The 13,792-nt window shown below is 52.9% G+C and overlaps 1 long non-coding RNA gene across 1 annotated transcript in view; it reads right to left on the reverse strand.

Annotated features, from left to right (window-relative positions):
• Window positions 1-3,704: 3,704 nt before the first annotated feature.
• LOC118241471 overlaps window positions 3,705-13,792 on the reverse strand; it is a 52,127-nt gene continuing 42,039 nt past the window's right edge. Inside the window, exons 3-4 of the long non-coding RNA XR_004776100.1 lie at window positions 8,443-8,556; window positions 3,705-3,744 (exon numbers count right to left, since the gene is read on the reverse strand). This is a non-coding gene — a long non-coding RNA (uncharacterized LOC118241471). The remainder of the gene's footprint in view (window positions 3,745-8,442; window positions 8,557-13,792) is intronic.

A 13,792-nucleotide genomic window follows, 5' to 3' on the forward strand; every position in this document is an offset into this window, starting at 1 on the left:
GAGAGAGAGAGAGAGATTCTGGATTCTGTTATTGTATATAACAACTGTTATTGCATATGGTTATGCCAATAAAAGTTACTGAACTGAGAGAGAGAGAGAGAGAGACAGACAACAAAGAGGGAGAGAAACGGACTGAAAGAAAGAGTGAGAGAAAGTGAAAGCTTATGAAAATAAGCAATAACCATCTCATCATTCATCAGGAACCGTTTTCAGGACACACACACACACCCATCCTTGCTCTGACACAAGCCTCTGCTCATCCCAGCCCTCGTTATCTACTCCAGCTAGTCTGCACCAATCAAAGGGCGCCACATCACTAACGCACCCTGCACCGCACAGCAACGGACCAGGCCCAGCAAGAGCCCCCGAGGCAAACTGAGGACAAGCAAGAGAGAGAGGGAGAGAGAGAAAGGATCTCTCTCTCACACACGCAGTTATCCACAAAGTTTATTAGACAGTTTATTAGGTTGCCACCAACCAGACACAAACAAGGCATGATGTGTGTCTGAACAAAAAGCCAAAAGCATGAAGGAATACTTTTTCTTTTGGAGAGACCTACTGCTTGGCACAGGGCGACGGCAACTAGACTCCCACGACACCTGCATAACACACACAGTCCTGACAGCATTGCGAAGTGACCTGCTGCCTTTAAGCCTTCCGGACAACCGTATTTCTCGCTACGACTTTCCAGAACGTTCCACAACACTCATTAGTGTCCAGCAGGCGACCCAGGAGGACTTGCTGAACTTCCATTGCATGCTCCCTCTGGCCGCACGGCAACCCGCCGCTCCGTTGGGAGTAGCCAACGCTCCTCGTGACACGCGGCTTCTCCGGCTGGTTTTGATAGGCTGGGAACTACCCCACAGCCTGATCTGGTTATGGACATCTGGGGGTCACATTCCCTCACTTGATTCGAAGTGGGGGGGGGTGTGTCATTCAAGGTCAGCCAGCTCGGACCGAGTCGTGGCGGCTCTTCTGTCGGACGGTACTAGGGTCCGTATGCAAACAGCCAGGATGCTTCTATTCAGCCTAACATGACCATAGAGCCTTGGCACGCTGCCAGGTTCGTGCTGGAGGTCTGGACCTGGGGCCCTCTCTACAGTGCTGGCACGGCTGTAAATAGCCCCGGGCACGGAAGGACGCTGCCGGTCCACCATCCGGATGAGCGCGTCTGGATTTGATGGGAGTGAGTCTACGAGGGAGGGGGGGGGATGAGAGAGGAGAGAGAGGAGAGAGAGAGAGAGAGAGAGAGAGATCCAGCGTGTCTGGAGGGAGGCGCTAAACACCTCACAATTAGCATTAGCACAACCCCAAGATTGATGAGCTGAATTCTCATAACAAAATGCATAAATAAAGCAACTGATTAATTAATTAATTAAATTAAAAAGACAGGCACCCTCCTGCTATTAGCACTGATCAAAGGTCACGCATCCCTCGTCCCTTCTCCAGCCGAAAAGGTTATGTGCTATTCTGATTGTGTGCTTGTGTGTGTGCTTGTGTGTGTGTGTGGAGAGAGAGAGAGAGAAAGATGACGGAGAGCAAAAGAGAATGAAGTGTGACTGCTAAAACAAACATCGCAAGCAGTTTACACATTTCACAGGAGGTGCGAATTCCCCCAGTGACCCCAGTGATGCGGAGGGAGTGTGTGTGTCTGCCTGTGCGTCCGGTGAAGGGGTCATTGTTAGGGAGGTGATTTACGAGGCAGGGGTGGGCCCTACACACTGGGCCCCCATTGTGGTCGCGCAGAAATGCGGGCGGAGCTGCGCGCCCGGCCCAACAGCCGTACGTTTCGCGGGCGACCGTGACCCGGTGAAGGGGGCCAGTGTTCTTCCACAGACGTTTACAGACTGCCTTTCTTCAAAATCAGGGCCCCTGGACATCTTACAGCTGAAAAACAGACAAAGAACCCTAAAACCCTTACGAATGCTTGGCCAGGCCACTGGTTCCACGTTCTGTGACGATGCCAGGACCAGGACGGAGGGCCGTGGTTCGGGCTCTGGAACACAGTTGCTACTATGCATTGAAAGTCCAAGCGGGAAGACCCGTCTTCTGCGCATCAGGGACACGTTAGCTGGCTGTCTGCTCGCTGCCCAATACAAACCTGACTGGTCTTGTTATGGAAATGACCTCCATGCGTTAGCGCCACTGGTTAGTCCCACGCTGGCATTTCTGGGTGTACTGTTCCTTTAAGAATGAGAATCCTGTCTCTTTCACGAGGCGAGTCCTTACTATTCAGTCAATGGGAAATTGGCAAGCGTTTCCATTTAAAGCTGTACTCCAGCCAGCCGAGAGGGTGAGTCATCTGGACTGCTCGTGGCTCCTGATCCAGTAACTCACCAATTCGGTGGTTCACGTTTCCTGTCTACCTGGCGATTGCTGGGACGCGCTGGACCGGCACAGAGATTCGTGGGGGACAGACTCTGCTGACACACTCACGACTGGCAGGACTGGTCGCCAGACACGGATCCGAGGCCGCAGGGCAAGGACGTTACAGAGCCCCCGACGAGGACGTTACAGAGCCCCCGACGAGGACGTGTCCTGCTCACACTACTCATATAAAGTGCTAGTTTGAGCGGTGTGAGCGGAATCCCCCATCCCAGACCGGCAGCAGTGAATGACGGCTAGACTTTGACGAGCACCGCAGAACCCCAACAGTCAAACACGGCCCCAAGTGTGGTGAAAGGCAGATGTACCATGAGAGAAAGTGAGGGTGGAGTGTGTGTGTGTGTGTGTGTGTGTGTGGGAAGTCTGCTGCATGCATGTTGGCAGTGCAGGCCTCCTGACCTTGGCATGGTGATGAGTGTGAAGGCCAAACCCTCACCTGGAGCAGGGGCTGGGATACAGAGCCAACGCAACACCTCCAGTACTGACATTTGGACAGAACCAACAGTGCATGCGCGGGGGTGGGAGGGGGGTGTTGTCCCGGGTTCCTCCAGAGCGTCCGCAAAGAGGTACGGATGTGAGGATGACGTGAGAAAGAATGAAAGAATGGAAGGAGAGCAGGACTGGTGTGAGGGGGGGGGGGCACCACCATCCCCGTTGTGGGCGTGGCCAGGAGTGCGGGGGGGGGGGGGGGCGTGGCCGGGGGGTTGTTCCGGCTTACCTGGGTCACCACTTCCTGCCAGGGCGGGTGGTCGCGCTCCAGCCGCAGGGGGGCGTGACGGCGCTCCTCTTCCAATGCCCGCGTCAGCCGCTCGAAGCGCTCCTCCTGCTCCTTCACCGAGGCCAGGATGCTGGCGGCCGTGCGCGCCTCGTACTCCTCCATGGTCTGCACGCGCGCCGCTCGGACTCGCGCCGGCAAGGCCAGGCAAGCCGGGACAGAAAGACCCGACTCGGAAGCAGTTACGTCGCCGGAGCCGTGCTACGGCGCCCCTCGTGCTACGGACAGGGAGGAAAACGGACACACGGAGACGCACGGTGGGGCTCGCGTGACGGCGGGCGACGCACACAGGCGGGGCTTCGCGTTTCCGCGGAATGACCGCAGACGGCGTTCCCGCTGCTTTGTTGCCGCCACGCCGAGTACACGCAACACAGGACAAGCATGCCATGCAGCGCATCGCCGCGGCGACGTTCCCGAGCGCTTCGGCGGAATAACCGTGACGACGGGAGCTCGCGCGGCCGTGTTTCGGTTCACGTGGAGGTGAGTTTCATACACACCTATTGGTTAGTAGAGCAGGAGCGCGTTAGAGAAAGAGCATTCTCCAGGACAGACAACCAGTGAGGAGCGGAGGCCCGAGGGTGGAGCTGCAGGGGGGTGGGGGTTGGGTGGAGGAAGGGAGAGGAGAAAAAAAAAAGGAGAAACGTTACAAGGCAAGAACGAATTGACCTGCGACACCAACAGACTAGACAGCAGAGTGTGATTATTAAGGCACCGGATGCGGCGGGTCGAGGCGCTCTGTCCGAGGCCCTCCCGCATGGAGGACTGTCCAGAGACGCAGCACAGATCAGGCAAGAGGAAGCAAGTGTTAGTCACACATACACACAGTCACACTCGCTTAGATATGCAGAGAGAGAGAGAGAGAGAGAGAGAGAGAGAGAGAGTGTGAGTGAGTGTGTGTGGGTCAGGTGGAGGATGATTGATTAGAATTGCTTGGCAGATCGGCTAAACTTTGCTCCCAAAAGAAATGGTAGGCCAAGATGTACGCACGCGCATGCACACAGAGAATACCGTACACAAACACCAGCCCATACATATACATGCTACTCTCAATAGGAGGGTAGATACAGGTGCTGGGTCTCTTTGAAGCCAGGCACAGTACATCTGCTTTGATGTTTTCCGACTGATAATTTATTTATCCACAGTGCCACTCTGATACGGCCCTCGGGGCCAGCCTGCGCTCACAACGCCTCCCTCTGGGTGGAGGACACCGCCCGACGCCTCTAAAAGGGGAGGAGGCCATCCCCGGGATGACCACGGCCTTGCTTCAGCATGGAACAAATCTCCCAGCGAAGAGGAACTTCGGGTCAGGCTGGTCAGCCCCATTCCTCAGCTCAATTATTCACGAGCCTGCAGTCAAGACCGGAGACTTCACAGACCCACATAACATAACACGGCTCTACCCAGCAGAGAAATGCTGCATCATTTGGTAGGAGGCAAAAATAAGTAAGTAAAAAAGTTGACGAGTTTATCAGAGGTTCGCGGGTTTTCCTCGCGCTTTTGATGGCCAAACTGTTTTGGAGACGTTTTTTGGGAAAACCCGCGTATAGACGCATGGCTGATAAAACGTGTGAGCTACGGCCACCCGCGCCGCGGAAGACGCATTGAGTTTTCACTCTTAGACGCCAACGGCGGAGATAAAGATTTAAAAATCGGGCTTACGACGGCTCATCCGTAATGGCAAACAAAGTCTACAGGAAGTTAATATTACAGCTCTAGATATGAGGGAATTTTTTTAGTACATCTATCAAAATATAAATTAAGAAAAAATATCCTTGTTCCTGTTTCGGGGGTGGGTGGGGGTGAATGCAGAAAAGATTCTTAAAGCAGATTAAAGATTTAGTAAGTAAATTAAGTAAAACTAAGAAAAAATATATATTTCTATGAACTGGTTGTCTGTTCATTACCTGGAGAATGATGGCATAGGATAGAATCGAAGACTGCCAGCGTCGTCGACACCCACTACTCATCGGTTTCTGTGGCCGGGACCGAGAGCCAGTCCAAGCCCGCGCCGCTCTGGAGCCGTACACAGGGCCGCGGAGAGGTTGGGTCCAATAGCACAGACCCCGAGCCCGGCACCGAGATTTGACACTTCCAACCTACGCCGCAGTTTAGCTGTTCGCAGTGATTATTATTGCAGTTTATATTCGTTGGCCAGGTTTAACTAGACTAATGTGCAAGGTAAAGTTATTTGTAAAGCACTTTTCATACCCAACAGAAATTCAAGGACTCATATATCCTCATTTAGTCACATACTATGGCAGTGCGTGTTTCAGTGCAAAACAAAATCCAATATAAAACACTCCTCTGCCTACTAATGTGGGAGAAAACGATCACATCACATCTTCCTTAAGCAAACAAATTAGGAGAGACCTTAAACCCCCTAGAAAGGGAATACGAGAGAGCTGTTTGCGTCCTGTTAAGGAAAGTTTAATAAACCATGGTCTCCGTTGCGCACCCGGCTGAACACGGAGGCGAATGATCTGAGTGGTGTGCATGGTGGGCTGACCGTGTAAGGGGCATCGTAACGGTAGTGTAGCGTAACCAACAGTGGAAACGCAGGAAGACGTATGAGGTTGGGACGCTTTAAAGAGGCTTGACCTCCCCAGGACTCTACATGTTGTTTTCTTCCATCATGAATGTGTTCGGGCACAGGGCCTGTGCTAAAAATAGCCAGGCGATAAACGCCTCAACACAGCGTTTACTCCAAGCAGGACTCGGGAGACGACACGGGGCGTCGGCTCGCGTCGGAGCTGCGGCCCGGGAGCGCAGATGACGAATCCTTGCGGGCCCCAGTGCAGGGCCTTGGAGAACTCCTGCACCCACCGTCGTCTCGACGGCCCGTGACGTCGTCTCCGCTTTCGGCCGCGGTGGCAAAAGACTCGGAAGCGGGCGATCGGGAGGGGGCGGGAGAGGTAAATCGATCCAACACCCTTTCCGGGAAGCGGACATCAAGTAACGAGGCACAAAGGTTAGCACAGGAAAGTGCCAGGGGACATCTAGGAAGCGGATGGCATGAGAAAACGGGAGGGATGACAGACCAGCCTGACAAAATGTCTAGAGAGAGAGTCACAGCCCAATTAGGGCCTGGCCCCCTTTCATTAGCCTAGCCAGCCCCCCTGTTCACACAGATTACCTCCCTCACATCCCCTCTGAACACCAGGTTGCAGGCTCAATCAATCTACGCCAGCCCCCATCTGTATCCGCGGGGCCCGCCGGGCATCGGCTGATCTGAAATGAGCTTTCTCCGTTTCGTTTATATGGTTGTAACCGGGCTGTGGACAGGGGAGGGCTGATCCTGGATTAGGACAAAAGGATCCAGGAGCTGAACGAGACCCGCAGCCAAACAAAGGGAATAAATAAATCACCTGCCTTTGCTTGCGCTACGTTTGGTTCCTCTTCCCAACCTCATGGGTGTGCAGGCACACACACACACACACACACACACACACACACACACACCTCCAACCTATCTGCGGCTAAATTACACACGTTAAGAAGCGTTACTGTGGCTTACGAGGAGAGATTAAACACGGTGGCAGGCTGAAGCATGCTACTGCAAAGGTCACAGCTTTTAACAGCAAAAAGCACTCTGGGTGATTTTCAATAATTTAACACACTTTGCAAGCATGCGGCACACTTAAGAGGTCAGTGCATTTTTGCAGAAGCCCTCAGAAGGCGTGTGGGGGGTGGTTCTGCATCAGCCACCGTGGGCAGCGTGCGGGGCATGCAGGGCGGAGGCCATCGTCCCCGTCGCTGGGACGCGAGGAGGAGAGGGAGAAGGAATGGACAGCCGGGGCGGAGACGCAGGCCGGGAGGAATCGCAGGGCCGCCTACCGGCTCCAAGGAGCGCAGCGCCCAAATATGGGAATACGGTACTGACAGGGTACTGGATAATTGGTGGCATATTGGAGGAGTGAATATTGGCGTACTAGTGAAGTATTGGGGCGATATTGGGGGAATACTACTTATCAGAGTATAGTGGAGTTTAAGGCAACGTGAGCAAGATCGGAATACCCAGGACGAGCAGAAGTGCCCAAACAGCCCACCACACTAAACACAGCCAGTCTGGGACTGACGGCAGTATCTCGGAACTTTAACGAAGGCATGAAGCCAGGAGCAGCAGAAGGAAGCGAGGAAGAGGAGAACGCAGAGGAAGAACCCCAGTGTTGGCAAGAGCGAGCGAGCGAGCGCGACACACAAGAAGTAATTGTCTACCACCATCCCCTACTCCCACAAACCTCAAGCATTTCCTTTGAAGTGGTGCTGTGTGAAGGAGCTCTTCAACAGCGGCTGCCATGCATGTACACACACACACACACACACACACACACACACTTCAAGGGTTCACAGGAAGCACGGGGCTCACACAAGCGGCTCAAACTTGAAACACGACTGGCTGCATTCGATGCTGATGAGCGTGCCCACACACACCAACGCTCCGGCACACACAGACACACGGCAGCTCCTCTGAGCACAGCCGGCACGGCCCTGCGATAACCAGGTCCGCATCCCTGATGTCATCCAGGCATCAACAGGCCACGTCATACACACCGGGCTGACTCCACGACTATCCATCGCTGCCATATTTTCTGCCAAAAGCACAGCAGCAAATAAATGTGACAATATCCAGATTTTTAGAGAACGGGCGTCGTCAGAACAGAGGGCCCCATACACACTTGGACGGGAGCTTTTGTAACTAGACCGAGTTAAACGGCTACGGACATCCGAGGACAACTGTCACGCGCCCGCGCTTTGAAAGCGAAGACTGTGCAGTCTAGAAAAGGGCCCTTGACCCAAGAATGTGCAAAACTAAATAAAAGTACTAAAAAACTAAGTAGGTCCTCCACTCTACCAGTGCAGGCTGACCAGAGACTTTCAACGACACAACTATAGTAAAAATCTAATATGCACACCAAGTTTCATGTGGGGAGGTGTGGTCAGAGAAGATGGCAAGTGCATGTCTGGCCGGCTGTGAGCAGAGAGTTGGGGGTGTGGCTTTGGATGAAGAGGCGGGGCCAGCCTGGATGGCGATACCCAAGATCTTGACAGGATGCCGCCATTTTACACTGATTAAAGTTCAACACCGCGGCCTCGAACGAGCCAAGACAGCTGGACGTGAGGCAGCAGAGTCCTCTGTTAAGACAAACGTTTAAAACAACAACAACAACAACAACGCTTTACACCCATCAGGAACTGAGTAGATGCAAGTAAGGCACGGTGCATTATGGGACTCTCCGCAACACTCAGAGCGGTGGGGCTGACGGTCCGGTGGGTGCAGTTACCTGTGGACGGCTGACGGTGGGGGCGGAGTGTGCGGGTGATGGGCGGAGCTCCGGCTGTCAGAGTGGGCGGGCTGGTTCTGGCGCTGACCTCGCTGGCTCTTTCACCCGGCAAATCTGCAGTCACCAAAAAAAATAAAATAATAACTTTATTATATATATATTATATACACACACACACACACACACACACACACACACACACACACACAAGATGAGGAGCAGTAGCAGTGGAATTGAACGATGAAGCCAAACACGACAATAAATTAGCATATGCTAATTCCCGGACACGACTCCGATTACAAAGCCGACGTACAGCGCAGCTGACGTTCCCGGGCCGTGCGGCTGCCAGGAAAACGCTGACCATAGGCAGATGAGAACTGTGAACCCCGAACAAACAAGTTCACCTCTGTTCCCCCCGTGTCTGTCCGCACCGTTACAGAGGCTCGGCTGAAGTTCTTCTAACCCTGCCCACACCGTGATTCTTTCCCCTCCAGAACATGCGCTCGCTCTGCCAGGGCCCGGGGGGGCTCTCTCACCCGGAACTTCAAGGACATGTGCTGTAAGGACCCCGCGATACTCCCTCAGCACAGCCATCAAAAGGAGAGCCAAGCCAGCCAGCATTAGCTATAAGCGTGTTCTCTCTCCTCTCCGCTTTATACAGACTTTAGAAGGAGAAAGACGAGCGTCGTATCTGCTCGTTCTAAACGCCATTAACACAACGCCGATGCTCCAAATACCAACAATGGATGGGAAACTACTGGTGTGCCTGCAGCCTTACTTCACCTCGTCTTCCTCGTTATTAGCAAACGCAGCCTGGACATCCGTACGGTGTTTCCAACGGGGAAACTTGGCACAGGACACACAATCGCACACAATCGTTTTCTTAACCCCAGTTTTGTTTAGATGTTAATCATCTCGATCTCACCGACCACCTGCTCTGGGCATGTTTCCTGGGCCTTTCAGCAACTTTGCCACACCCAAGCGCATTTAGACACGCTGGACGGTGCCATTTGACCGGTGGGCAGCGGAGGAAGACGTGGCTTTATTGAACCGAGCGCGCCGGCCAGTGGCCCCGAGTGCTAGCTCCATTGCCATAAAGCGCGGGACACGCAGCTGGAGGAGCCGAGGTGTTTGGAAATGGGTCCCAGCCCAGATTTCAGACTAATAGGAAAGGAGATGGAGCTGCTATGGATGCAGCGTGGGGCCAGGGGTTGATGGATCTGTCCCTCCTCACGCACAAGTAACAGAGATGCATTTGTCTACATGAGGCACGGAGCAGGACGTGGGCAACTACCGCTCCATGGCTGTGTGGGAGGGAGAGAGAGAGAGAGAGAGAGAAGGTCACTCCAAGATAGACAACTACAGCAGCCAAGGTCCAATGCACTGTTACAGACTGCCTGAAGTGTGTGTGAGAGAGAGAGAGAGAGAGAGAGAGAGAGAGAGAGGAGAGAGAGAGATGCAGATGCTTGAATCAGAGGAGAGGCATTGCTTTGCTCAACAGCCAAAAGCCCCAGATGGCAACTGCACCTCCGGCCGGCTGTGAGCAGAGAGCTGGGGGTGTGGCTTTGGATGAAGAGGCGGGGCCAGCCTGGACGGCGATACCCAAGCTCGACAGGATGCCGCCAGCTGGATGTGAGGCAGCAGATTCCTTTGTTAAGACAAACTTTTAAAACAACAAAGTTTTACACCTGTCAGGAACTGGCACCAAATGACAGAGTAGACATGAATAAGGCACGGCGCATTATGGGACTCTGCGCGACACTCCTCCTATATGGACTGCCATGAAAGGGATCTGCCGCAGTGCTCTGGCTGGACGAACCGTATAACAGAGTGACACTTCATCACAGGGGCCAAAGCAGACTACGAAACGCACGTTAAAATCAGTCAAGCCACTGGCAAGCGTTGAGGGACCCAGCCTGTGCTGTGATCATCTTCTTTTCAGCCTTCAGGCTTTTTTTGCCCAGGTGTCAGGGTCACTTAAAATGCAAGTAGTTTAAACCCCCAAGCCCAACCCCCACCCCGTCTACGGGGCATCATTTTAAGACCGCAAAGTGCTTTAATAAACTCTAATATACTGCTAATGTGATGCCTAACAGTTGGGCTATTAAGTCCATTTAATGGGGAGATCCTACAAAGAACAGCACGCTTGTAAATCCCGTAACTTACCTGGGAGGACTTTATTGCTCCACGGTCATCTGGCGCTCGTGGCTACCAGAGCGCTTCTGCACGTCAGCGCACGTCACGCTCACTGTGAGTATTCAAACGGAGACATGGAGAAGCTTTGTACGGAGACATTCCTGCCTCTTTGTCTGTTTGACTTTTGTTTCTGTAAGATTTAAATGTCATACCTCTGGAAGATATAACTGCAGGCAACGGTTGAAACTATAGGGTCTATGGGGTTATTAGACTGTCAAAAAAATATGCAAATGATTTAAAAAGACAAATTAATAATTCACAAAGATTATTTGGTAATGTGAATTTGTTTGGCTTGTTAAAACTGTTAAACCTAAAACTGCTCTGGGAGGGTTTTTTTTTTTTTTTTTTTTACCCTCTGTAATTGCAAACAAAACCATTTATAAAACCATTTAAATTGGACTGAATGCCGTGCTGGAATATTAGAGCTAACCCACGTCACCCAGCACACCTCCCTGCTGCCCAACCTACCAATCAGCAGAAATCGTGCTGCGATTCTTGTCCTCCTCGGACACCTTAAGCTTTTCAGCATCGAGTCGTCATAGTAATGGTGCGCTGACTGCATTGACGCGGTGGTTAATTATCTTGTGTGATCACGCCAAAACCCGGCAGTCCTGTCACCGTCCCGTCGCCGTGGCATCCTTTTCGAAAACGATGCCAAGTGTTTATATCCCAATGTCTTTCCACAACAGCTAGTTGGCTAAAAGCCTAGAGCCTTCACTATAAGGGACCGACGCATTAATTAGGAAGATTCTGTATCCCTAATCCCTCTGAACCCGTCCTGACACAGCCTTGCTCTCAAAGCAACGGGCTTCAACAGTTTCTGAAGACTAACTGTCTCCTGAAGACGAACGTCATCAGGCCTCTTGCTTCGGCTGCTGCCAGTGAGGCTGACCGTTCAGTTCCACGGCACACTCCTCTGTCACCGCCATTACGTACACGAAAACACACTCCGCATTCAAAGCCATTCCCCCCACCAAAGAAGCACTTTTTTTTTTGAGCGGAAAACAAAGTACTGAGAAAGCCTGGGAGGGTGGGCGTTTGGCTTTTCCGGGAGGAACCCCGGAGGGTCTGCTGGTCATAGACAGGCTGGGGAGAGGCTGGACAGTTTTATCACTGGTCATGTAAATTAAGAGGAAAAGGCAAACTGATTTGGGACTTGGCCGCCGGACCGAGGTCGACAAGTGATCCTGGGGATGGGACGCGTACATCTGTGGACCGATGGGATCAGTCCTCCGAAAGGGGCGTGGCTCTTAAATGTCAGCACGCGGTGCGTGCAACCGTCCCTGGCCTGGGAGGCGAGACGTGGAAGTCGCACACAGAGCTGCCGACTCTCCTGGGTAGTGCTGGAGGGACCACTTTTCTCCAAGCAGACCAATCTGTCGCTTCCCTGATGACGGCATGTCCCTGGATGCGTCCAATAACCTCACAGCAGAGCAGTGCTCGTCTGGAGTCGAAGCTGCCTTTGATTTCCGTCTCTGAATCCCAACGCTCTACGTTTCCCTCCCTTCCTCTGCCCTCGTGAGGAACAGCGTGAGGGTGGGGCTCCAGTCACATCTCCAGCCTCCCGACGCGCTCCTCGATCTCTCTCCTCTGTGCGCTGCGCTTGTCGGAATTCCTTGGATCGGCGTTTGGAATTTCAGGCAGCGAAATTCATCGGCGGCATCACACAGGGAGAGCCGTTGACGGCCCAGCCGTGCACAACCAGGCAAATCCCTTCAGCGATTCCGCAGGCCCCTTAAGGACGATCACACACCATCATGGAGCAAAACCATATTGGGGCTTGGAGAGACGGAATTAAATTTGCGCCGACAATGGGGCTTTACGGATGAATGTTAGGAGCAAATCCCGTCAGAGAGGGAAACGTTCTCCTTCCACGGCGAGAGACGTAAACAAGAGAAACCACGCCGGCGTAAAAAGCAGCCTAAGCACGTCCGTGGCGGACCGTCTGGCCCGAGAACACGGCCTGCCGCGCGGTACGGCGGAACGCGAGAACACACCGGCTCGGAGCGGAACGCAGCACAGCCTAAGCGGAGTTTGAGCTGGCTTTTTTTGGGCCGGATTAAAACGGCCACTGGGAGTTGGGAAAACTTTGTATTATGGAAGAGCTGCATAGGAGCAGGGAGGTGAAATCTTTCCTTAGGCTCATTCAGATAACACGGTGGATGGCAGTAGGCTGGGAGAAAGGGAGAGGGATAATGGAAGAAAAGGAGAGAGAGAAAACTGATGGGCACATAGTAACAAAATGAATCACTGCAAGTCAACATGAGCTGCTCGACATTTCCCTGGCAGAATCCAACCCAGAGGCTGTGCGATTATAAAAGAACACAAGTACCCACAATGCAAAGCGTATTCATGCCATCGTGCAACACGGCCACAGGCTGCTCTTCCTAGAGAGATCCGTGGCGAGCCATCTTACTCCGGCTCGCCAACCCTTACCACTTTACCGCCAACCCAACGAAAGTTTAACCCCCAAATCACAATTACCGTTTCAACTTTAATCGGTTTTCCCACTTTTACAGAATTTTTGCATTTGGGCAGCTCTGCAATCGCCTCACCGAGCGAAGACACTGCAGCCTCAAAGTCAATTTTATCAGACTGTCGATTTATTTCTCTTTTGGCGAATTAGCCGATTAGCTGCTCAGTCTAGCGGCGGTGAGCTCGGTCACAACGCATCAGCGATCTCTCGGACGGAGAGTAAATCGAAGCATTCCGGCTCTGGAGAAACGGCGTCGTGCGCTGGGGAGCCGCCAGCTCCGGCGGTGGGGAAGGGGAGCCCGGGTGCGCGGCGGCCACAGTCAGCCGGGCTGGCGGGTGCCGTCGGCGCCAGCTAACGCGGAGCCGGCCATTTTGCACAGTACTCCTCCCCTCGACTGAGGGGCAAAAAGCAGGCATTAAATGTTGCATCCAAATTGCTTTAGGCATGTCTTTCATTTTGTTTTTGGGGGATGGGGTTTAAAGTGTGCGCGCAGGGGTAATGGACAGGTTAACTTTACGACTCTTTCTTGATGCACACTGAACGAAATGCATCGAGGCGCATGGCGGCAGATAAGAAAGAGTCTCACAAAAGGCGAAGGGGATGACTGCCTCTTATTGTGCAAAATATCTACTACATCTCACGAGGCCGCATGAGTGCGTTTCTGTATATAACAAATAA

The sequence above is a fragment of the Electrophorus electricus genome, chromosome 5, assembly GCF_013358815.1.
Source record: "Electrophorus electricus isolate fEleEle1 chromosome 5, fEleEle1.pri, whole genome shotgun sequence".
Lineage (NCBI taxonomy): Eukaryota > Metazoa > Chordata > Actinopteri > Gymnotiformes > Gymnotidae > Electrophorus > Electrophorus electricus.